At 36.6% G+C, this 27079-nt stretch overlaps 1 protein-coding gene across 1 annotated transcript in view; it reads left to right on the forward strand.

Annotated features, from left to right (window-relative positions):
• The first annotated feature begins 18234 nt into the window (after positions 1-18234).
• The window catches only part of LOC120629627 (allatostatin-A receptor), a 163966-nt gene continuing 155121 nt past the window's right edge, over positions 18235-27079 (forward strand). The window contains exon 1 of the mRNA XM_039898620.1: positions 18235-18365. The gene's annotated coding sequence lies outside the window, so the exon portion shown is untranslated. The remainder of the gene's footprint in view (positions 18366-27079) is intronic.

Raw genomic sequence — 27079 nt, forward strand, 5'->3', positions numbered from 1 at the left:
TCGTCGGAATTAAGTTACGGTTAAATAAATATTTAAGAATTCCCAAGGAGGGTTGACGGTTGTAAAAAAATGCTAAAACAAAACAACACAAATCTCTCATTTAGTTTAAAGAACATAATGTTGTATCTATCCCATAATATAAGCAGGGGTTAGGGCAAGAAAAACAGAAAAATATATACAATATACTACGACAGTACACATATCGCCATCTAGCCCAAAAGTAAGCGTAGCTTGTGTTATGGCTACAAAGATAACTGATGAATATATATTTTATAAATAACTTACATAAATATTTATAATATAGAGATAAAAACCCATGTTCATCACACAAACATTTTCCAGTTGTGGGAATTGCCTTGGATTCTGAAAGCAGGGTCGCTGTCCACTGCGCCAGTCGGCCGTCAAATAAATATTCTAGTACGATAAGTATAAAGAGTCAAAGGAAGCTGGAATATATACTTCTTATATTTTATTAAAAACGATCAATCTAAGAGCAGATCCCAAAGTTTGTGTTAAGTATAGATTAATGTTTGAGAACCAGTTCTTAGCTTGATTTGGTTTTATTAAAACAGGACGGGGAGTCGAGTAAATTCATCACGATTATCGTCAGCGTATTACTGTTTGTCTCGGTTTGCGTGGTGGGTCTATACTCTATAATTCTCTCAAAGTAGTGAAAGTTATAGAGCATAGAGCATGTTATACAGTATAGGTTATATGTGCTTTGTTTTTAAACTGTAATTTTGGCGTATTTCTAATGATTTCTACTGACGGTAAGTGGCTAAAATAAAAAAATAGTAGGCAAAACAGTAAAATTTTGACTTTAAAACAAGTAGTGTTAAGTCGTATTTACTTTGACGCTAGGGAGTAATATTTATACTACGATACTCCAAAAGAAAGCACACACCCAACCAGGTTTTATTTATGTTATCACCAACACCACAATATCCACGTCACGCAAACGAGACATTTGATTACTGAGGATCGGGTTGCTACGAAACTAGACGCAATATACATCAACTAAACCACGTATGACGAAAGCAAAAAGGGATTATAAATACAACTGATAAATAATTATTGAATGTTATTAAAACTTCAATATACCTTATAACCTTAAAATGGCAGATTAAAAGACAGTACACAGCCTAACCGTTAGATCTAGAAGTACCATTAAGAAATAATTTCCTAAAATCCATCCCTAAGGAGGTAATGAAACGGGGTATGAAAGCTTGTAAATAGTAAAATAAAACTTACACCAAAATACGCGAACAGAGTAGCGTACGGAGACATGGTGTCTATGTACTCTCCGATGGGATACTGACTCGAGTGCCTACTAGGGAGACAAGAGATTCGGGGCAGGGTGCCAATTTTGCCATGTTTTTCCTTGAAGTTAACCCCCTGGCTTGCTTAACTTACATTATTTATTGATTTCATCTTTAGCGATGGAGATCACGTGTACAATATGGAGATAATTTCTTTTGGTAAGAATCCCGTCTCGGGTGGTGCGTCATGTGCGATTAAAACGTTAGCGTCAGCGTCAACTTGTATTTTACAGTTTTAAGATAAACAGAGACTATTAGTCATGACGTTTTGCAGCAAAGAATGAGTAGTAGATTTTTTTCTACTGCATAATTAGCTGAGGAAGGTCTCAGCATATGCAGAGAAGCGGTGATAGCGCGGTGGGTAGGAGCTCGACTCCACTTTCGGAGGGCCGGCGCAGTTCGAATCCCAGCACGCACCTCTAACTTTTCAAGATAAGTGTTTTTTTAAGCAATTAAAAATTTGACTTGCTTCGACGGTAAAGGAAACCTGTATGCCTGTGAGTTCCACATAATGTTCTCAAAGATATTTGGAGTCCACCAATCCGCACTAGGCCAGCGGGGTGGACTACGGCCTTAACCCCTTCTCACTGTGGTAGAAGCTACTGGCTTTACTATTTTTCTTATACAGAAATCTTTCTGATGTTTCGAACTACTAGAGTAGCATACCGGATGAATATATGCGAATATGGCGACTAAAAACAGTTATTCCAGGTCAAACACTGAATGCTCAACTAAGGTAACATAATATACCCACAGGCTAAAGCGAGCACGGACGGCTAAAAAAAAATACCCGTAAATTTTCAGGTGAAATTTCCAGCAGTTTTAAAAAGGACCATTCAGTTGGCACGTCCATCTGAGCGTGGCGCCGGTTGAGTCGGTCCACTAGCTTTTATATTTTCCCTCCAAAAATACATTCTAAATCGGAGTGATACGAATTTACATAAAGCGTGAAACTTCGACCGTGAAACTAGATTCCATTTATAGCTTACTTTTTACTTGAAGCTGTTAGATGACCATAGATTGCCTCGAGAACCAAAGTTAGCTTGAAACCGAGAATTACCGAACACCGCAAAAGCCGACATGAGATGCGAAAGCACGTAGGAGCCGCGGGAAACGCAAAAAACGACTTGCTAAATTCGATGTTTTTCGTAGTATAGTAAGGTTATTTATGCTTAATGTGGTTATTTGGTTTTATTTTGAGGCCTAAAGACGGAATGGTTTGATAATGATGGTTAGATTTAGAAGGCTTATTTTAAAATAAATAACGCCTAATCATCATTTTAGTCCTCATTCAGCCATGACACGCAGTGCATTCTGTCGAAAAAGAGAGAAAACGCGATGCGAGCACTTCTAACTTCACATCAGCGTGCTAGCTCAAAAAACTTTCAAATTTTCTTCATTTTATGGTAAACGTTTAGAACATTAGAGGTAAAATAATTACTGTTAACTGCTTAATGAATGTAGTGGCTAACTGTCTGTTCGAAAAACACTACTAAAGTGGAGTGGTTTTTGATGCTTCAATAATTTTAGTGTACACGGATTCTGTATGTTTTTGATTCCGTAGTTAGCACCTACGAGTTAGTGTAACGTTTTTTTTTAAAGACATCGCTTAAATCATTAGGCATTCGATTTAAGCGACTCCTAGCTTTGGAAAAATCGGGCATTAGAATTCTGTTTGCAAATACTTAACTATGAGTAGTCTTTTGAAAACGTTGTTCTAATGGTATATTGGAGTTTATTTATAGAACTACTAGCAACTACGTCGAATATCTGTTTATCAACATCAAAAAAAAAAAATTCAAAATTCATTTATTTCAAGTAGACCTAATACAAGCACTTTTGAAACGTCAAGTCTGTCCGTGTGTAGTGACTCTACCACCGGTTCGGAAGGCAGATTCTACCGAGAAGAAGCCGGCAAGAAACTCAGCAATTGCTCTTTTCCAACATCAAAAATTTACATTTTACATTTTAACATTCATCATACCAACATATTACCGGCGCTCTACAGGGCACGGTTCTCCTCCCACAATGAGTAAGGCTTAGACCATTGTCAAATATTGGATGGAAGCAGGCGTTACTTTGCGGAAATCCATGATATACTATGGAAATTAAAATTTATTAGCTATAGTCCGCGAAAAGCAGAAGATCCGAAACCGGAGCATTCTCAGCGGTTTCAGAGCGAAACGTTAAATTTCCGAAGATCTGTTTGGTGTGGAGTATAAGGATTGAAGAAATTATTTATTTATGTATTCCCATCTTACATTTTTGTCATTACACGAAAAAGTTATCCTAATACGACAATGCAGCATGTTATGTAAATTTTAATAATATATATAACTATGGTGTATATGATAAAATCCAAATCGCGAGTTCACTCAGAGTGCAACAAAATAAATCCGTCTTCTCGGCTATCACATTGAGGGTACGGAGTGCGCGCGTCAGTGGCGCCTCCTTCAGTAGCTTGGTGCGCCCGCTATAAATTACACCATTATATTATAAATTACACCATACAGATTCTCCCGCTTTTCGCGGACTATAGCAAATTAAGCTTAATTTTTACAATATGCCATTGTCCACCACGCTGGCCCAGTGCGTATTAGTGGACTTCACACGCCTTTTAGAATATTATTGAGAACGTTGAGACATAAAGGTTTCCTCACGATGTATGCCTTCACCGTTGAAACAAGTGATATTTAATTGTTTAAAGCAAATAACTAAGTAAAGTTAGAGGTGCGTGCTGGGATTCAAACTCGGCCCTCCAAAGTATAGCCGAAGTCCTAACCACTGGGCTATCCGAATCTCTTTTACCCAGTGAAATTTGTTGCATGTGCAAATATGTGTACAGAAAACAAGCTAGAGGCAAAGCTTAAAGTAAATATAAATCAAAATACTAAATTATTGGCTGGAAGTCCTAAAAACCGTGAAACACGTACTCCTTTTATTTTAGCGTAAAGCCAATATACAAATATACGGGTTAATAACTTGAAAAATTTCATAGAGACTTTCTTCCTCAGTTTAACCCCCAATTGGAAAATACCTTTCTGTAAAAATCGCGCCGGTGCTCAAAGAATATTTCCACAAGATTTCAAATTTCTATTTTCACCATTGGGCTGAAGGTTGTCTGTCAGTGAGTCAGGACAAAGCTTTTTAAATATATATTTTTTTTTATTATTTTGTTTAGATACAAATATATTTGTAGGCACTCAAGAATGATACAGGCAGAAAGTCTGATCAAGTTGGATCAAGTTTCGATATCACATCTTACTATAATCGTTTAGCGGGTCCGATTATCTTTAAAGGATAGGGCTTATGATATCCAAAAACAGTATAACTAAACTAATAATTGTATAATCGACATAACTATGGGTGTAATAATTCACGTAAATTTCACTTGGCACTGACATCTTGAGATACCTAAGCCAACGAGGGTAAGTAGATAACATAATAAACGTAAGCTTACAGAAATCTCCTATTATAATGTTTTGGATTACTTAAACGATAAAAAACATGTGAGGCGTCACAGGAAGCCTGGCAGATGTGAAATATCGAAATTGTTTTCTGTAAGTTATTGCAGATATTGCATAATGAAACGATAAAGCATTACAAATTTGTTCCACAAATAAAAAAAATACAACCAAATGGATAACCACTCCTTTCGTAAGTTGTTTTTTTTTATTGTTGCATACGAAACACAAAAATTCAATCATATAGCGAAGCATCGCCACGGCATGTGGCGCCACGCCAAAAAACAGGTTTGCCTATAGATGTTTCACATCAAAAAAGCGTGGGTGTGAATTGCTCTCACTTCATAGCTTAATATGAATTTACTGTGAGATGGTCATAACAAAAAAAAATACCACGTTTGTTGTCGGCTGTTCTAAGACCAGGGCGCGTTTGGAACCCTCATAGCTTTAGGTTTAAGTTGGCGAACGACGTTATCACCATCCCCTTATAATTATGTAAATATATATGTATGAACACTTCATAAGTGCCTGTGATAGGCTACATAAGTAAAGAAATTTTGAATTTGAATACTTAACTGGCTTACCTACATACCGGCAACCATACTGATAACACTTACGTTGCAAATCAGTCAACCATTCACGAACCACATAAATCAGTTATTCAAACTAGTCGCCTACTGGACATTCGACCGTAATTGATATTTAATTATAAGTTAGAAGACTATTAAATTTCTATTATCACAGACTATAGCAAACTTACTTTGTACTTCTTAATTGCCGGTTTTTTTCGAACAAATTATAATCGAAAAAATAAAAAGGGATTTATGTGTGTATGAGTCAAATAAATAGCAGCGTATGTACAATTATTAAAAAGAGTATATATGCGTGTATGTGTCAAATACATGGTAGTATGTGTAATGTTTTTTTTATTAACTAAATGTTTGTTTTATGCAAACATAGTTGAAAAAAATATAAGCGTTCTGCATTCCCTTTCTATATAAACGATGGGAAATTTCATACCCCCACGTCCGCGCAATTTTGGTAGAAAGGAGTACAAAGTTCTTTTTCACGTATTAGCTGTTGCCCGCAACTTCGTCTGCGTTTGATTTCGTTTTTTGATGTGGCATTCACTTGGCATTCAAGTATTCAGTATCGCTAAATGAGGGGTTTGCTGCTGTCTGCTGAGGAGTTCTGTCCTCTATCTCCAACTACATTCATCAGATCTGCACAAAGTTTTGGCAAAATTAAACACATATTATAATCTCTGTAGTACAAAAATACTTATTTAAATCGGTTATAATTTGTCGGAGTTATGGTGTAAAATAGTCAAACACTTTCATCCCCTCTCCCAAAGGAACCGAACTTAATGTCGGGATAAAAAGTATCCCAATGACTTCTAACACTTCCAAGAATATGTGTACAAAGTTTCATGAGGATCGGTTAAGTAGTTTTTGCGTGAAAGTGTAACCTAACTTACATTAACATTTATAATAAAGGTAAAGCGGTAAAGGCAGACCGAAGGCTGCTACCGCGATCGCAACCAATAACGATGCGCCCTAATTCAACATGGCCAGCTCTTATACCATCTATCCTCATGGAGGGATACACAGTAGTATGGAGGGTAGAGGTAAGGAGAGTCATCTGTGTATATGAAAAAGTGTCGTCAAAATGTATTAAATTAGGATGGCGCCACATTTGCATCAGGGTAACTCTTAAAAGAAGCGCCAAATATAAATATTGTTAGAGTAGGCTTGAAAAATAAACAAGGAAGTATGGAGATACAAGGAAGTAAGGTTATATTTACCACAATATTTTGTACAACGTAAGTTGTTGAAATTCTCAATAATTAACTACTTTAGTCGATAATGACATTAAATTTTTTAACTCGGCATACTTCAATTCATCTACGATTGCTACATTCATACCATACCGTGTGCATCCACCAGCGCCATTGTGGAGGATTTTTGAACTGTTATTTAGCGCAACAACTGGACACTTTTTCAACTTTTCTCCCATATAAGATGACTCTCCTTACCTCTACCCTCCATACACAGTAGAATAAAACTACCAAAATGGCCACCACCATACCTGTGGTCTTTAGGTATGTTGGTGGCCATATTGGTAGTTTTATTCTACGGTAGGTACAAATACTGGGTTATAACGACTCCATCTTAAACTCTTTATCCGAAACCTACTGCTATGTTCCAACATATTCATCAACATCTTCATTATCGACCCATCATCGGGCCCATTGAAGCCCACCAATGCGCACTGGGCCAGCGTTGTGGACTACGGCCTAAACCATTCTCATTGTAAGCGGAGACCTGTGTCTTGTAGTGGGTCGGTAATGGATCGACCATGATGATGATGCTGAAACTTCACATGCATTTGAGAACATGATAGAGAAATCTCAGGCATGCAGGTGCCCATGATAATTTTCTTCACCCTTAAAGCATCTTCATATCAATCGAAAGACGTCCAGTTCTGGATATAGGTCTTTTGTAGGTTGTTCCGAATTCCAAGGTTTTGTGCCGCTTGGATCCAGCGGCTACCTGCGACGCTCTTAATGTCTCTTGTCCTCCTCGTTGGGGGTCGACCAACTCTACGCTTACCAGTGAGGGGCTGCCGTTCCAACACCTTGGGACCCGAACCTTTCTCCGAACTATGTGCCCTGCTAATTATTACATCAGCTTCGCGACTCGTTGAGCTATGTCGGTAACTCTGGTTCTGCTACGAATCTCCACATTTCTGATTTGATCACGTAGAGATACTACGAGCATAGCTATCTCCATCGCCTGCTGAGTGACTCTGAGACTTCTTATGAGGCCCACAGTAAGCGACTATGTTTCTAAACCATAGGTCATCACTGGCAACACGCACTGTTCGAAGAGTTTGGTCTTTTGGCACTGAGGGAAATCTACATATATTACGACATTTTATTTCAAAAAGTGGAATTTACCCGATGTATTGTTTGCTTTTTATATTTGTTATATTTGTTTGCACACAATTTGCGCCCCCAGGGCTCGGTCCAGTTGTATTTATAAAAGCGCCCCTGGCCGTCCCATATAAAAGTCTATTATATTAAATAAAATAATACAGGAAACAGCAAAAACGTAGAGCAATGCAGTATTTTAAAACATTGTAATTTTCAACTAAGAGTGATAATTTAAGTACCTAAACTTGATTGTGTAAGGATGCTTAGGTTTCGCGCAGAACACCTTGGCTCCTCAAGATTACTCCATAAAACATGAAGAAGAATATTGCTATAGATAGTATAGATATAATTCATACAATAATATACTAGACTACTTAAAATAAGTTATCCATTTAAAATAATATGTATACAACTTTACAATAAACTGACAGACGTCTCTTAACAAGTTCAAAGTTTGTATTAAACGTAAGCTTATAGAAAAGATAACGTCAACGATAAAAAAGCTTTGGTGTAAATTATTATAATATTTTTTTTTATTCCACTACAAGTTAGCCCTCGACTGCAATCTTACCTGGTGGTAAGTGATGATGCAATCTAAGATGTTAGCTGGCTAACGTTTTAGGGAGTATGGTAGTCATACCCCTAATCAGTTTTTACGCGACATCGCACCGGAACACTAAATCGCTTAGCGGCACGTCTGTGTCGGTAGGGTGGTAACTAGCCACTGTCAAAACCTCCCACCAGACCAGACCAGAGAAAATTCAGATATTATAAATTCTCAAATTGCCCCTTCAAGGGATCGAACCCTGGACCTAGTACTTAAATCCACAGCGCTAAATGTTGCACCAGGGAGGTTAAATGACAATGTGACACGGCGTTAACAATAAAAAATAAAACAACCGGCTAATTTTGTTGTGGGCTTCTTCTTAGACCAGGACAGCTATATGAATAAAGAAATATTTAACTTTGAGTGTATTATAAGTTATTAAAAAACCCTCTACTAAGAAAAGCATTTCAAAACCATACATCCTACCAACCACACGTTTACGATACTTTCAATAAAAATACCCCACACGCTGCCTTTTACATTTTCCCAAGCACCTTAAATGCAATATTAAAGTATGAGTAAGATTTTATGCTATACCGTCCAACGTAGAGCTGGGTTTACACTGGACTATTCAATATTTTGTATTAAACTCAATATTAACCCAATATTATAAATGCGAAAGTGCGTCCGTTTGTTTGTTTGCCCTTCCTTAACGCCCTAACTTAGCAACCAATCAAGATTATTTTAGGCATAGAACTAGTTTAAAGGACGGAGAGTAACAGGTTTACTTCTATCCCGTAAAAACAAACGGTTCCCGCGGGATTTGTAAATATCTGTAAAAAACGCGGATGAAGAATACGGGCAAAATATAGTATTTGAATATTTATATGAACCACTATTTGAAATGATAATAAGATTCTTTACACTGTTTTGTTTGTATGAATATCAAATAAATAATATTGGATACAAGCAGGCGTTACTTTGCGGATTTCCATGATATATTATGAGCTTAATTTGCTATACACCGTGAAATGTTTAGCTCAAAAACCGGAGCATCCTCAGATGTTGACTTTACAATGAACACTTAACAATTATTCATTGTAAAGTCAACATCTCCTGCGTGGAGGGAACGGTGTCGAAGATCCGTTTGGTGTGGAGTATAAGGATTGAAGAAATTATAAATTACAGCATACAGATTCTCCTACTTTTCGAGGAGGTTAATATTTTCCGACTTGTTTGACACTTTGTGTTTTATTTCCGCTAATACATAAAAATATTTATTAATTAAAGCCTATGTGTAAGTAAAGTGATGTATAAACTATATTACTGTACAGTTTTATCAAAATCCATTCAGCAATTTTTGTGTGAAATAGAACATCTATTAGGTTTATAATATTAAGTAGGTTATACACAAGAGTTTTAACCTTAACCTGTAAGTCACACAAACTTATATTCTTATGAATGATTCAAGACATGTTTAATTTATGTTCTGGAAAGGTGGACGTAAGAAGCTCTAGCATATTAAATTCCCACGAATGTGAATAATTAATGTCACGACATTCCGAGATTCCATATTTACCTGCAAGCGGTGACAGGATATATGTTAGAGCGTTGGGCTCTTGAATTCGACTATTACTGAGAGAGAGAGAGGTATGCTCGGAACATATCTACGTGATCAAATCAGAAATGAGGAAATCCGTAGGAGAACCAGAGTTACTGACATAGCTCAACGAGTCGCGAAGCTGAAGTGGGCGGAGCACATACCTCGGAGAAAGTACGGACGTTGGGGTCCCAAAGTGCTGGAATGGCAGCCCCGTACTCGTTAGCGCAGCGTTGGTCGACCCCCAACGAGTCGGACAGACGATATTAAACGTTTCGCAGGCGGTGAACCCGAGCGGCACAAAACCGTGGAATTTGGAACTCAATATAAAAGACCTATGTACAGCAGTGGACGTCTATCGATTTGATGATGATGAATATAAAATATCATACCGGATAGTTCTCCATAATGTTTTAAAAGGTGTGTGGGGTCTACCAATGCGCACATTGCCATCGTGATGAATTACGGCCTTAGCCCTCGTCATGAAGAGAGGAGACCTGTGCCCTGCAGTTGATCATAATGATATTTAACTAGATCCAGAAGATTTAAGGAAACCGCTGCTTTTTTCTTACAGAAAATTATTTAATTGCTCAAAGCATACAACTAAGTAAAGTTAGAGGTACTGGGATTCCAACTCGGCCCCACGAAAGCGAAGCCGAATTCCTAACCACTCGGCTACCTTCGCTTCAAAATAACGCACTAAGCGTTTATTGAAAAATAACACAAGATGGTACCCGGAAACTTTGTACAGATAAATCTTAAATATTAAGAAACTATGCGGATAAGGTCGAGCAACCCTTATTAATTTAATAAATAAGAAACTACCCCTTCGTGTTTGGAATAAATGATTGTTTTCCCGTCAGTGTACTACCGGGACAATACATAAACTATTCTTTTTCGTTCTCGAACGATATGTCAAGGGAGTTCATACTTTTCAATGCTACTTTATAATTTAAATTTACAGTGCTTTGATTTTTCTTTGTACCATAATGTTAATGTTAGTGACAGAGCTCGTCCGGTGTCCTATCCTGCCCCTGCACGCCCTGCGAAGTGTTGATTTGTTTCTGCCCGCGACTTCGTCTGCGTGGACTTCAGAATTTGGTCTAAAACTTCGCTCGTTAACAATTTTCAATTTTCCCGCAGAAATTACTTAAGGAATCGGGATAAAAGATAGCCTATGTTTTTTTTCCATGTCAAAGGCTTCATGCATGCCAAATTTTATCCAAAACCCTTCAGCCGTTTTTGCGTGATTGAGTAACAAACATCCACACTTTCACATTTATAATATTAGTAGGATTATTTATTGGTGTGCAAAAAAGTATAATATATTTCTGCCTCTATCATATTAATTATCTGTGCTTTATAATAAAATGATTTATTCCCTCCGATGTACATACGGGCTTAATATGTTATATTAATAATTTTCATAAGTTTTTTTAGACATCAAAGAGAAAATACCTTTTATAGCGGGACAATACATGCAATATATCACATTATGCGAGCTTATGCTCAAACGATATGAATGGTGTATATATTTTAATGCCACCTCATGAAACAGTTTTATATTCACCTGAGCTTTGTATAAATTTATTTAACCTTCTGAATGACTATCTTACAGCCTAAACGGATAGGGCTAGAAACTAGGAATTTCGACATTAAGTTTTTTTGAGGTAAACACGTAATAAGGTAGGTTTTTTTCTGAAAATCCACACAATTAGGAATTGGGGTGGAAGTTTGGATGAAAGTCTGTCTTTTTCAAGTCCTATCCATGATAATTGGTACTTTGGCTCATATGTTGAAATAAAGGAAGTTTTGTCAGTTTTTGAAAATTTCACCCCCAAAAGGGTTGAATAAGGGTTGCTAAATGTATTCAATTCCGTACTGAAACACTGATAAATAAAGACAGAGAATAACCGCTCTTCTATATCTTGAAATTTGGTATGAAAAGCTTTTTTCAGTACCCGAGTGAGTAATATTTTAGTTTTACTGTGTAAATATTATTTGTAAATATATATAGAAGCGGTGATAGCACATTGGCTAGCGACTTCACTTTGGGGGGGCAGAGTTCGAACCCCAGCACGCACGTCAAACTTTTCTAAGTTATGTGCGTTTTAAGTTATTAAAATATCACTTGTTTCAACGGTAAAGGAAAACATTGTGAAGAAACCTGCATGTCTAAAGTTCTACATAATCAATCAATTCTCAAAAGTGTGTGGAGTCCACCAATCCGCTCCGGGCCACCACCGTGGACTACGGCCTTAACCCCTTCTCATTGTAGGAGGAGGTGACCCGTGCTCTGTAGTGGGTCGGTAACGGGTTTATGTGATGATGTATTTATTTAAGGTTTTGTCATAGATAACTAAGCAGTCGCAAACACGTCTGTGAGCACACAGTGCCCCTCTGAAAACCAGCGCCGCAGCTCGTTGCGGTCTCGTACTGTGGCGAGACCTTATTTGTCACTTGATTATTCGACCCGTTTTTATATTGGAGTCCTGTTTGACGCGGAGTGCACAGTGTGTCTATGATTCCGATATGATAGTGAATCAGGACCCAGGTCAGTTATGTTTTTGTACATTGCAAGCAAATATATGGCTCCAGAAACAATTTATTTCTTTACTTCTTTACCAGGCGGGAATCATAAAGATGCAATGAGTATCCCCGTGTCTCGTGGAGCACGTAAGACTGGCATTCACGGTTAGTGGGTTATATATTCTTCTTTATTCACATAGGCCTAGAGGAATCATATTTGATGCGAACATACAAACTCTTATTTTGGTAGTGCTATAATCTACATTTATTTATTGTGTATATGTCTATCTTCTAATGTGGGCTTATACGCGGAAGAAGTCGTGAGGTACCGCTGGTCATAGATAATTAAAACGAACTATCACTTTCTAGCAGGAGTGGGAGGCCTAACTTGTAGTGGAATTTAAAAAAAAGTCAAATAAACGGGACTCAATCAAACTCTGAAAAAAAACAAGATATTCATATCAACTGTGTTTTCTCCGGGGCATATTGAAAATGTAATAATATTTTTCCATTTCCTCGCCACAGTTTATTATTATTGCTAAACCGAGTTGGGTGCAGTAATGAAATGAGAGATGTAATTCGTGAGGCTGTGTTTCCTAATTTCCCGTTATGAGTAAATCGCAGAAAATTTTATTCAACGCGACGTTGACAATATTATTGCTTTTTAAGGATGAGTTTGATGTCCCGTTTTGAGTTATTCGTGGAAAATATAAAGCCAAGTTTGTTATTGTTATTTTTTCACTAGCTTCTCCCGCGATTTCGTCTGCGTGGACTTCAGAATTGGGTCCGAAAATAAATGAAAAATGTGAAAGTAATAAAATTTACACCCGTTTTATCGCTTGCGCTGTAAAAGAGAAAAATAGCTATATTCTTGCGTTTTAGGTATTTAATATGGTGGTGACGCAAAATTTATATTTTTGTTTGACGCCAATAATTAAACTCGTTCCTTCGTTTTTCCTAACGATAGTGATTTGTATGTTGTATTGTTGTATGTGTATTTTCTATTCTAAGTTTTTTCTGTAAACGCGTATATACTTTGTATAATATGTGTGTGTGCAATAAAGCTTTAAAAATAATAATAACAATAATAATTTAAAATAATAAAGGTACTCCTATACACGACATTATTTATACATCAATTTTTAATCTAACCAAGGGAACTGTTTAAGAGATCGGTATAGAAAGTAGGAACATGTCCTTTTCCATAGCATAGGTGACATGCATGTACGGGAGCTATGGTGATACGCTTGACCGTAACAATAGGAAGATCTTCCTCCGAGCGGGTGATCGTGCTCGGGGACCGAGGTCCAAACATTCATTTTTGGAAGTTGTATATATATGCATTTTTCGTAAACACTTCGCTAGCGCGATGCAGGATTTTTGTAGCGCTATCTAGTTATGTAATGTGGAGACCGCAATATGCATATCAAATTTCAAAGCTGCCTGCCCGCGGCTTAGTTCGTAATCAATTTTTCAATTTTCCCTCGTGAACTTCTTAAGGAATCGGAATAAAAGGTACCTATGATCATCCATGTTAAAGGCTAGATTATTTGCCAAATAGTAAATGCCAAATTTCATCCAAATCCGTTCAGCTTTTTTCTGCTTGATTGAGTAACAAACATCCACACTTTCACATTTATAATATTATATATTTAAATATTTAATATATGAATCTACATATACTTTACATCCTACTATATATATATATATATATATAGTAGGATGTTTACAGGATGTTTACGTCGCCACCTAGCCCCAAAGTAAGCGTAACTTGTGTTATGGGTACTACGATGACTGATGAATATTTTTAGGAATAATATAAATAAATACTTATAACATACAGATAAACACCCAGTCGTTGAAAAACACACATGTTCAACGCACAAACATTTTACAGTTGTGGGAATCGAACCCACGGCCTTGGACTTAGAAAGCAGGGTCATTGCCCACTGCGCCAATCGGCTGTAGAAAAATCAATTTTTAAATATCTAAATGATTTCCTCGATATTAAAAAATTTGCTAATGTTAATTAAAAAATCATATAAGTCTTACATAAAGTAGCAAAACCACAGTAAGGAACTTCAATTTGATTTGTTCCTATAGATATAGGTATGAAGAAGGAAAGGTAATTAAATTTCCAGGCACTGTAGTGAGGTGAGCAGGATCTCGTAAAAGCATCAGTTATTTATTCACATATCGCATCGTACCTCCCAAACCCGCTCGTTAACTCAAGAGGCCATTAAAGCTATGGCTCTCAATAAAACTAAAACAAAAGTTCCTTCACGGAGGTTATATTTATTAGCACAGGTGCAGATGGCTTGAGGTGAATATTTAGCACTACGAAGGGAAGTTCTAACAAAATGCTTATTTCTGCTGCCCAGAAGCATTTCTGTGTTCCTCATATGCCTGTAATTACACCAGCACCAGCAACCAAGACCCTCAGACCGGAAGACAGCATTGCAACAATGCTGCTTAGCGGAAGAAATAAGCATGGTGATAGTACTTGCCCGGACGAGCTCTGTCAAAAAAAGCTTTACTACACAATAAAGACACATATTGGTGATGGACACAGGGACGTGTTCCTGGATGCCTTTCGAAGTGTTGATCTATTTATATGCGATGGTTTTCCACTTACGATTATGTAGACGATCTGCTTGGTAAAACAAATGTTACTATGAAAAAGTATTAGGCAAAGTAGTTGATAGTGCTACAAACAAACGTTATCGTAACGCATTTTCGTTTCATCGGGTCTCAAACCCCAACGATTCTAAAGAAGAACATCAATAAATAAAGAAACAAACAAAAGTAGACTGACCCAACGCCTCGTTCGCATGCCTTCCACGTTTTACGTAAGTATGTTTCCAGCTTTACAGTCGCTACGGTCTCGGTCGCTGTGTGAATATACCGAAGTGAATCGTTAATGCAATTAATGACGGCGGTCGTCCACATTCGCCGCAAATATCTGCGATCGATAAACAGGTAATGAAACCGCACTAAAGCATGCTTACCTTCGTCTCAATCTGTTAATAATTATGTGCTACGTCTTTGGCGAGACTTCTCCTGGCGTAGATCGATTGTGAGCCGTAAGAAGCGGTGGATAGACGACTTTGAATGACTGAATGACTGAATGAATGAATGAATACACTTTATTGTACACCACATAAAAATACAGAAAAATTGACAGTAAATATTTTACACAAATTATACTATTTGGCGGGCTTATCGTCACAGAGCGACTTCCAGGCAACCAATGACGAAGAAATTATAAATTACACCATACAGATTCTCCTGCTTTTCGCAGAGTATAGCAAAATAAGCTTAATTTTCATAATGGTGAAAAACACAGCTCAAGTTAGTGCATATAAATCTTTATAGTATATAATTGTACTGTACGTGTGTAAGTCACTGAACTCCTCCTAAAAGACTGACCGATTTAATTTTTTTTTTTTGTATGCGTTTGGGTTACCCATCGTTTACACTCACAAATCATACCGACAGATGGAGCTGCAGTCGATATCTAGGTTATTTATCTATAAAAGTCATTTATATCAAGTAGGCCTAAAATAAGCACTTTTGAAACGTCAAGTATGGCAGTTTGTAGTGACTCTACCACCGGTTCGGAAGGCAGATTCTACCCAGAAGAAGCCGGCAAGAAACTCAGCAGATGCTCTTTTCCCATATGATCTAGATGACACATAACTAGGAATAAGCACTCCATGGAACGACTTGTTGTCCAGGGGAAAGTGGAAGGCAAACGAATGTTCCAGAAACGCTGAAGATCGTAACAAGTGGAGGCGCATCGCGGGGGCTGCTGTAGCCAAAAAAAATGTACCATCGTCAACCACGACCACTCTGTCAAAAGTGAACGATTAAGGAAGAGGATATTTCCTCAGGCGAGCTTTGTCGCAAAAAGCTCTACCATGACATTAGAGCCTAGCCAGAATACCCGCAAGTTGCGGTGACGAAGAGTAAGAGGCTCTGTCGCTGATGAGTCTATTGAGTTAAATAGCCACGGTGCGACTCCGGGGTCAGAAGCGTTCAGGCTACAAGGCAAATGGAGTCCAAACTATCTCGTATCAAATCAATCTATAGCAGGCAATTTTATAACTATTTTTATATCTAAGTATAGTGTTCTTTTTTATAGCGAGGCGATGGTGATTATTCTAATCATTATAGAGGATTACATACGATCACCAATAATTATTTATATTCTACCCGGCAAATTTTTTTTTTCTTTACGAGGGTTCCCGATGGGTGGGAGGCTATCAAATTAAATTCAAATTCAAAACTTCTTTATTCATGTAGGCCTATCATTAACCGGGTTAAATTTTCTTTGTTATCACCATCTCAAAGTAAATTAATATTAAGCTATGAAGTAAGAGCACTTCACACCCAAGCTTTTTTATCGTTTAAGTAATCCATAACATTAGCTCTAAGCTTACGTTTTATATGAACTTTGAACTTATTGAGAGACATCGCAAAGATTTCAATTGGTTATTTGTTATAAAATAATAAACAATTGCGCTAGAATGAATTAGCAATTTTATGTAGCCTCATAAACTGTACAACGAGTTTATTTTTGCTTCTAATATTTATATTGTTACAGTCCATGTTCTTTTGAAATTTTGTTATATTTTGAAAAGGTGTGTTTATTTAGTTTATAAGGGAATTGTGTTCAAGAATACAATTGTGCTTAATGTAAAAAACTTTCACCAACATATTTAGTTTCAATATTTTATTGTCTAATTCTAAGAACCTCTTCATAATACTCGTAAAATGGTGAAATTCGGTAATAATATATTATTAAATATGAACTATTTCAAGACCATTTTTGTCCTGAAAACCCTCAAAATCTAAATAAAAAAATGTATTATGTATGGTAAGAGCAGGATCTTCTGGCACAGTTTTAAAACTTAACAGAAGTTCTCTGCTATTGTTTTATGTTTTATGTAAATATTCATTTAATTTAAAACAGCACTGACTGAAATTTTATATACAAAATACAAAAATTCTTTATTCATTTAAGCCTTATCACAGGCACTTATGAAGCGTTCTAATACATATTAAAATGCTTCCAATAATGTGAGGCGATGGTGAGATGGTGATAACTATATTCTTTAACTCAAACTAAAGCTACAAAGGTTCCATACGCGATGGTCTAAACTGAATTCCACAACAAACTTAGCGGATGTTTTTTTGCTATCACTACATATAATTTACACAATAATACCAAATTTACAATGCTATTTTGGTAATTCAAATAAAAGTTCTTATTATTTCTTACGGATGAATGGCGTTTTTATTTCGAGAAAAACAACTCAATTCCACTGAAAATCAGAAATTCCACGCGAACTTTGTAGCGGGAATCGGCTCGTATACGATAATATAATCTATACAGGACCTGAAGCTTCTTATCACTTCGCGATAGGTATTGCTAGAGCCATCCGACAAGGTATACCTACTGCGATACTCCTCCACAGTCGGGACGCGAGCCAGTCATTGCTCAGATTCAGTATGGGATGGTTGCTTTCCCCGGCAACTTTAGCCAGAATTACGTACGCGTGCCACGGAAAATAATATTATAATAAATAAAAACAATGAAACTTCAAATTAATATAAAATAGATTACACTATTACTTTTTGTGTTTCTGTATAATTTTTCAAAACAAATATACCCACTTTAATTTCGAAAGTATTCTATTTGTTTGTTATGTCGTGTGATTCTCGCGAACTCTTACTGGATTAAAACAAATAAATTATATTGTTTATATTAGTTAAATTATTATTTTTTCTTATGTGAATAAAAACTCGGTTGAAAAGTTATTATGTGAACTTAAAAAAGTGACTAAACTGGATTTATTTTAGTGCTTTGTGTAATAACTTTATTATTTTATTTTTATTTTGTTTCTACTTTACTTTCGATTGTGACTGAACTTAGTGAAAATGAATGTTCAATATCAACGGATATAATGTAAGTAATTAGCAGTAATTTATTTAGTATTGGTATAAACAATTTACAAGCTCGGAGCTATAACTTTACAACGAAAATTATTATTCTTTGAATATTGATAGCGCTGTGATTAAATTTTCTATAGTTTCCTTAAACAATATGAAAATTAAAAATAATATTTAAAACGTACAGAGAACATATGTATGTTTTAAATAATTAAATTTAATAGGTACTATTTTTATTTTACGGTATAATGAATATACTAATCCACTGTAATATGTAGAGAAACGTAATCGCGGGGTTTTCTTTAGAACTTTAGAAAAATTCTCTACGTTATTTTAAAGCATCCGATTTAAGTTTAGCCTACGTAAGCCATGCAAATATAGTTTTCTAATTAATATAAAATAGCTACAGTTTTATTAATATATTTTTTGTAACTTGTTTGTTAACTAAATGTTTAAAAAAAAGGTGATACAACTAATAAAAAACAAACAAACTTAAAAAATCTAGCCCCAAAAGAAGCATAGCTTGAATACTAACTAAGATAGCTGTCGAATCTTTTTATGAATATAATCAACATAAATACTCATATGTGCCAGTTAGGTAGGTCCAATTTAGAGAAAGAGGTGAACCGCTGAATCCTACACAGATGGGCAGCGTTCGGGAAACTTCGTAACAACTTTTCGTCGAAAATCCCTCAGTGCCTGAAGACCAAAGTCTTCGACTTACGGATCTGAGACGTAGTCGCTAACTATGTATGGGCCTCATAAGAAGGCTCAGAGTCACTCAGCAAGCGAAGGAAAGATTTATGTTAGGTGTGTCTCTAAGATCAAATCAGAAATGATGAGATCCGTAGAAGAACTAGAGTTACCGACATAGCTCAGCGAGTCGCAAAGCTAAAGTGGGCGGGGCACATAGCTCGGAGAACCGATGGACGTTGGAATTACAAGGTATTGGAGTGGCAACCCCGCACCGGTAAGCGCAGCGTTGGTCGACTCCCAACCAGGTGGACAGACGATATCAAACTAGTCGCGGGGAGCCGCTGGATACAAGCGGCCCAGAATCGTGGAGTTTGGAACGCCCAACAAAATAGCTATGTCCAGCAGTGGACGTCAATCGGTTGATTTGATGAAGATGATAATGATGAAGTACTGATAATATACAAATAAACATCCAGACACTGAATAACAGTTATCTTCATAACACAAACATTTTTTAATTGTGAGAATCGAACCCACGGCTTTGGACTCCTTCAAGTAGGCTTAGTTTATAAGCACTTTTGATACGTCAAGACAGTCTGTTTGTAGTGACTCTACCATAGGTCCATAATAAGTCAGGAGAGAAAAAAATTGACTTTACGTGGATTTTCAGATCGATGGTGAGAACGTGATCAAAATTCGTTGCGTGGTTTAGGAGCAGTTAGTGGATAAACACTTTGTACAGAAGAGATAATTTAATAGGCAATTCTAATTTATACAATGTATTTTTATCGAAATTTGGTTTCTTGACACACATTACCTTTTATTTAACGACCTAACCTTTTAAGGGGTGTGGCAGTTATACCACCTAACCTAACCCATACCGCTAACTGGATCCTACACGGCATCGTATCGGAACGCTAAATCGCTTTGCGGCATGTCTGCCGGTGCCTGTCACCATGTCTGTCACCTGTCACTTTGCGCCATGTCTGCAAGCCACCAGGCAAGACCTCATATATATTATGCAAATTAAGCTTGATTTTATTTTAGCTAATTAGCTTTCTATACTCCGTGAAAACCAGGAGAATCTAAATGGTATGGTAATGGTATGGTAATGGTAATTATTTATAATTTTTTCAATCCTTTTACATCCTGAAAAATCTCATTTTACAAAACATCTTTTAGACAGTGGACGTAACGTAGCCAGTTATTATTCATACGAAATATTACTTACTTGAAACAAAGGGTTAAGACTTGATTTGAGGGAACAGTTAGAAATAATTAAACATAAGAATGGGAGGTTCGAATTGATAAACGAACAAATGAGCTTATCAACCTCTTTTGAACATATTCAGAGGTACTACTACTATGAGGTGGGAGGGGCTTAGATAGATAGGTGGGCGTAAGAAAGGTATAAAAGGCGATACATTTGGCGAATTTTTCACTTAACAATTATTCATTGTGAGCGAGGACAGGGAGCGAAACATGCGTAGATGGTACATTGCCGAAGATCTGTTTGGTGTGGAGTATGAAGATTGAAGAAATTATAAATAACACCATACAGATTATCCTGCTATTCGCGGAGTACAGCAAATTTAGCTTAATTTTCATAATATATCGTGGATTTCCGCAAAGTTACGCCTGCTTCTATCCAAGACCGCATATGGCATGCAGCCTCGCTCTTCCATGACATCCTTAATCGATAATTTAAAGTTAAAAAGGTTTACCAAATATAATTAAAATATGTAACTTAAATTGACGGCCGATTAGCGCAGTGCGCAGCGACCCTGCTTTCTGAGTCTAAGGCCGTGGGTTCGATTCCCAAAACTGGAAAATGTTTGTGTGATAAACATGAATGTTTTTCAGTGTCTGGTTGTTTATACGTATGTTAAAAGTATTTTTGAATATTATTTATAGAAATATTCATCAGTCGTCTAAGTACCCGTAACACAAGATACGCTTATGATAAACGACTAAGACACCGAGAGGTATGTTAGCATCGTTCGAGTCCATGTAGGACTGCGGTGCATCGATAATGCAGTCGTATTTATATCAAAATACCCACTAACTCAATGTCATGAATATCAAAAGTTTAATTATTTACCCACTTTATAAATTTACTGTAACACTTACTTTGGGGCTAGATTGCGATGTGTGTATTGTCGTAGTATATTTATTAGTAGCTGTTGCCCGCGACTTCTGCAGCGGTTGATTTTGTTTTTTAATGTGGCATTAAATTTAGTTGTAGTTCTAAAAAATTAAAAGTATTCAGTATCGCTAAGCCTTAAATGAGGGGTTTGCTGCTGTCCGCTGAGAAGTTCTGTCCTCTATCTCCAACCACAGTTTGGGCAAAATTAAAAACATATTATAACCTCTATACTACAAAAATAATTATTTAAATCGGTTATAATTTGTCGGAGTTATGGTGTAAAATCGTCGAACACTTTCATCCCTTCTCCCAAAGGAACCGAGCTTAATGTCGGGATAAAAAGCATCCTATATTACTTCTAACACTTCCAATAATATGTGTACAAAGTTTCATGAGGATCAGTTTAGTAGTTTCTGCGTGAAAGCGTATCAAACAAACTTACATTGACATTTATAATTTTAGTAGGGATCCATTATTTTAATTTGGTTATGTTTGAAACACTATATCGCAGTATCGCTCGGGGCACAAGTATTATCTCTGTCAAAGGAAATGCACTTCGGCAAGGATTAAACCGTATACACGCGCCGATCTAGTTTATACAAAGGACGAATAAGAACAACAGTCATGGAATAAGCCATTTCTAGTCACAGACGCTTCAGAAAATTTAATTATTGGGTATTTTGCCTGGCTTTCCAATTATGACATGCAGCACGGCTACGTAAAGGCTTCTTGATGAATTTTGAATCTCATATATTGTCACGCACAGACATGTAAGCACACGCTTGATAACACACTCATACATACACGCAATTACACATACACACACACACACCACAATAAGACACACATAAATAAATAAATATGCTACAACAATACACAATCGCAATCTAGCCCCAAAGTAAGTGTTACAGTAAATTTATAAAGTGGGTAAATAATTAAACTTTCGATATTCATGACATTGAGTTAGTGGGTATTTTGATATAAATACGACTGCATTATCGAGGCACCGCAGTCCTACATGGACTCGAACGATGCTAACATACCTCTCGGTGTCTTAGTCGTTTATCATAAGCGTATCTTGTGTTACGGGTACTTAGACGACTGATGAATATTTCTATAAATAATATTCAAAAATACTTTTAAAATACGTATAAACAACCAGACACTGAAAAACCTTCATGTTTTAAAGTACCTTAAAAGTAAGCGTAGCATGTGTTATGGGTACTAATATAGCTGATGAATATTTTTATCAATATAATACACATGAATACTTATAATATACAGATAAACACCCAGACTCTGAAAAACATTCATGTTCATCACACAAGCATTTTCCAGTAATGGGAATCGAACCCGGCCTTTGACTCAGAAAGCAGGGTCGCTGCCCACTGCGCCGGTCGGCCGTCAACTATAATATAACTATACAATTATAAAAGGGTAACAAATAAGACGGTACCGGGGTACCGTCTTATTTGTTACCCTTTTTAAGTCTTAAATCTCACAAGGCAAAATTGTTTATAAAGACAAAGTTTGTTCGGCATTTCGTATTCTCCGAAAACTTTTAAGTTTTAGAGTTTGTTAACTTCAACACTTTTCGAAGAATCCTAAATTATATGAGACAATTTAAAGCCTTACTCTATTTTGTAGTACATTTTATGTCGACTAAAATCTTTTAAACTTTACAGGATAAACAATATTATTTTCGCGTAAAGTACAGACATCTATCGACAATCAATTGTCATTCTCTCACTTTATTACTTTTTTATTAAAAACTGTTTTCATTAAAAATACAAGTGAGAAAAATAGCACGTATGGTTTTATGTAGTGTCATAACTTTTTTAATAGTTTAATTTTTGAACGTATTCAATGAGGTAAGGACACAATTCGAGAGCCTTCTAACATTCCGAAACTTACTATATCATGCTACCTATCTGATTCTAATAAATCTGATTTAAACCATAGACTTAACAGTTAATAGCTTTATGATTTCAACGCATCAGATTCGTCTTAATACCAATTTATTTATACTAACTCAATTCAAATCGAATTGTTTGTGTCTGCATAATGTAAAGTTTCTAAACATTGCAGATATTCTGGCGTGTATTTGAGCACAGACTACAGAAAAAATAGACGAATAGATTTACGTGCGTATACGGGTAGCTACGCCGCCGTGCGTAGTCAGGGCGTAGTGAATGCGTAACTAATTACATTACTTGTTTTAACCTTTGAGTAGGAATCCATATTACTTAGATTCCTTCGCTGTTCGTCCGTTTATCTGTCTGTCTGTCATCAGGCTGTATCTCATAAAAGTGATAGATGGACAGTTGAAATTTTCTCAGCTAATGTATTCCTGTTGCCGCCATTAAGGAACATATTAAAATAAATATTTAATAAATATTTTCTTTTTATAGAGAATGGTGCAGAACACTTCGTTCGCGAGTCCGAAATTGTACTTGACCAGTTTATTTTTATACTGACACCGCACATCCACGCGTGAAATTCTGCATAATTTGGGTCAAGTTTTTGAACCTTTTCCCTCAACCTGTCTTATATAGGAGTGTTGTTTTATCAGTCTATAACTTAATGTTCATTGTACGTATGTATGTTTTCTCTTTTACGACACCATTTTTACGTAGTAGCTCCTGTGGCCAACACAGTTGGAGCCTCATGTGTCTGTTATAACACCGGCAGAAATAAGATGGCGGTAGTTCTTGGCGAGCTTTGACGAAACAAGCTTTACAAAGTTATTTTGTAGAGAGGTCAAAAAGCCACGGTCTTGGGCCGCTTATTTCTAATGACTTTCGGAGAACAGTGCAGAGCCAAGCAGTTAGTATGACAATTTAGTATGAATATAGTTTTTGTTTTGGTCGTCTAAATATTGGATGGAAGCCGGCGTTACTTTGCGGAATTCCATGTTATATTATGCAAATTAAGCGTAATTTGCTATACTTCACCAAAATTATATTTATACTGTTTTCTTGGAGTATATCAAATTAAGCTTAATTTTCATAATTGGTCGTCTACGTATTTCCTGTAATCTGAAACTTGTAAATACAATACGCCAGCCCACTCGTGTCGGTTACCTCTACTGGGGAGGGCTCCATGAATTGTTAATATTAATTAATTAAAAGCTTTTAGATAACGTGGAGGAGTCTGTCTCAGTAGTGCTCGTAGCCTGTGGGTTAAACTTTTTTATTAACCCTTTAGGGTATTGACCCATGTACGGAGTACATTCGAACATCGTAGCGAAATATAAATTTACTGTGAGATGGTAATTACAAAAAGAATTTACTCGGCTAAGTTTTTTGTGGGCTCTTCTTAGACCAGGACGCGTTTTGAACCCTCGTAGCTTTAGGTTTAAATTCCCCTTATAATTACGTAAACATATTATATTTATGATAGGCCTACATGAATAAAGAAGTTTTGAATTTGACTTTGAATTTACAAAGTACGATATGCAGAGTAAGTAGATTATCATTTCTTTAGGTCTTACAACGTTCATCAGCTTAATACAAACCTACGTTTAGGCGCCTACACTAAGAGACATATAGCTTCATTTTATGACACACTAGCGTACCCAGCCCACTTCGCCGGGCTAGATTTTGGTTTATTTTATTTCAACAATAAACTAACATCATAATTTTTTTAATTTAAGTCATAATATATTAAATCATTTAATTCTCTCCGTATTCATTCTCTTCTATTCTCTTCTCGAGCGGGTAAAGATCATTATCTACACCCATGTACACCCAACAATAGAATATCATCATAGTAAATAAAAGCTGTATTTGACAGTTGTACAGTTCAAAATAGGATTGCCCCGATCGTCACCAAACTTTACAGGATTACTCGCCAGGTCAATCCGGAGATTCCCTGAAAGTTTCATTGAAATCGGTCCAGCCGTTTCTGAGCCTATACGGAACATACCCACACACTTTCTCTTTTTGTATATAGATAGATAGTTTACGTGAGTTTAATAGAGTAATAATTAAAAACTGTAGAGTTCAATTACTTTTGAAGTCTTCGTCCGACTTTGCGTTTTACATTTAATTCAGTTTGCTATCTAGAAAGTATAGGACGTACGTGAAGCCGCGATGCAAACCTAGTAACTCGTATCATCATCATGAAACCAGTACCGGCCCACAAGTTGGCACGGGCCTCCTTTCAGAAAGATAAGTTTAAGTCATTATAGCCCACCTTGGCCAAGTGCAAACTGACTTCACACACTCTTGATTACGGAATGGAGAATTCTAAGGCAAGCAGTTTCCTCACGATGTAACCTTCACCGTTAAAGCAAGATAACTCTAAAAAGTAAGAGGTGCGTGACGAACTCGGTCCCCCGAACGGAAAGCCGAAGTCTTGGCCACTAGGCTATCGCCATAGCTATAGGTAGGTAGCTCATATTATAGTTAGTAGAAATATTGTTACCCAAAGGAAGTCGTCAAATCACTGTTATCATGAGTTATAGATCTTCATTTGATTACACTCTCAAGGCTAAAGAAGCGATCATGCGACTTCACCAAAGATTCAAGACACATGAGCGACATTTTATCCTAGTAATATTATGAATCCTACCGTGCCATGTATTGTGACGACGAATTAAAATACAGCTTTCAAAACCCTTCCTCTTCTCGCTGGTGTCTTAGCAGTCGACTATGGGAATATAATGGAGAGAGGCAGCAGCGTCCTCTGTGCTACTACTACCAACTACTGCGGTCAGCAAGCCGCTAGTCAGGGCCGAAAGAGCCAAACCTGTGAAGCGCCTCTTTTTTAAAGCATCTTCACGTTTCTTAGTATTGTTTTTTGTAAACTTAGATAATATTTTCCTAAATATTTAAAAACAGTTCGGCAATTACTGCGAAAATCAACCAAAGAGGATACAAACACTACTTTAACAACTTCAAATCGCAACATCTTTATTTGCAGACAGCAGTAAAAGTAAACCTTAAGAGGGAAATGTCTTGAAATTCATCCTTTACACATTTACATTTTTTTCATTAATAGACGCTAGAAAAAAATCAACAAAAAATTGATTGAGAGTTCGCCATTGTTCTTAAATCACAAACGTGAATTTTATCTTAGTGGACTTGTACAATAAGCGCAAAATATAATCTTTCCTAATTTTTGTTATTAATAAGGCATATGTTGCGCCGATTCTACCTTCTTATCGATACTCTACTACAAATAATATGTTATTGTGTAAGTGTAACAAATATAATTTCGATGCCTGCGTCTCTATTGTCTGTGTGCGGCCCTGCCTTTAAACCAGCCTTGGACTGTTTCAGGCTATCAATGATATATTTATCGATGTGTGGCTGTTTGTTACACACACACGCAAAACAACATAACTAATTTGACTGAAATTTCCAGAAAACTTCCAGGAACCAGAAAAAAATCAGAAATTATAAATTCCTAAATTGCCTCGGCGGGAATCGAACCCGGGACCTCCTACTTGAATTCACAGCGCTCACCGTTGCGCCAGAGAGGTCGTCATATCTTGAAAAGACGATATATATCAGACATGCAACATGTCGCTAGTGTGGACTAATGCTTCATAGTATTTCCGGCCGCCTCAGTTTCATAAAATCACAACGTATTCAATCACTTTCAGGCCATTTCTCATTCTCGGCACAGTGCGATAAGAAAGTCATTATAAAACAATCACGCTGGCTAAATGAATGGAAAACGAGCGAAATTAAATGAAAGCAAAGTGACTCCGCGAAAAGCAGGAGAATCTCTACGGTGTAATTTATAGTTCCTTCCATCTTATACTCCACACGAACAGATCTTCGACAATGTACCCTCGTATCCCTCTGACCCCTCCGGCTTCGGAGCGAAACGTGTGTAGATCCTCAGATGTTGACTTTACAATGAATAATTTACAACAA

Source organism: Pararge aegeria, chromosome 14 (genome assembly GCF_905163445.1).
Source record: "Pararge aegeria chromosome 14, ilParAegt1.1, whole genome shotgun sequence".
NCBI lineage: Eukaryota > Metazoa > Arthropoda > Insecta > Lepidoptera > Nymphalidae > Pararge > Pararge aegeria.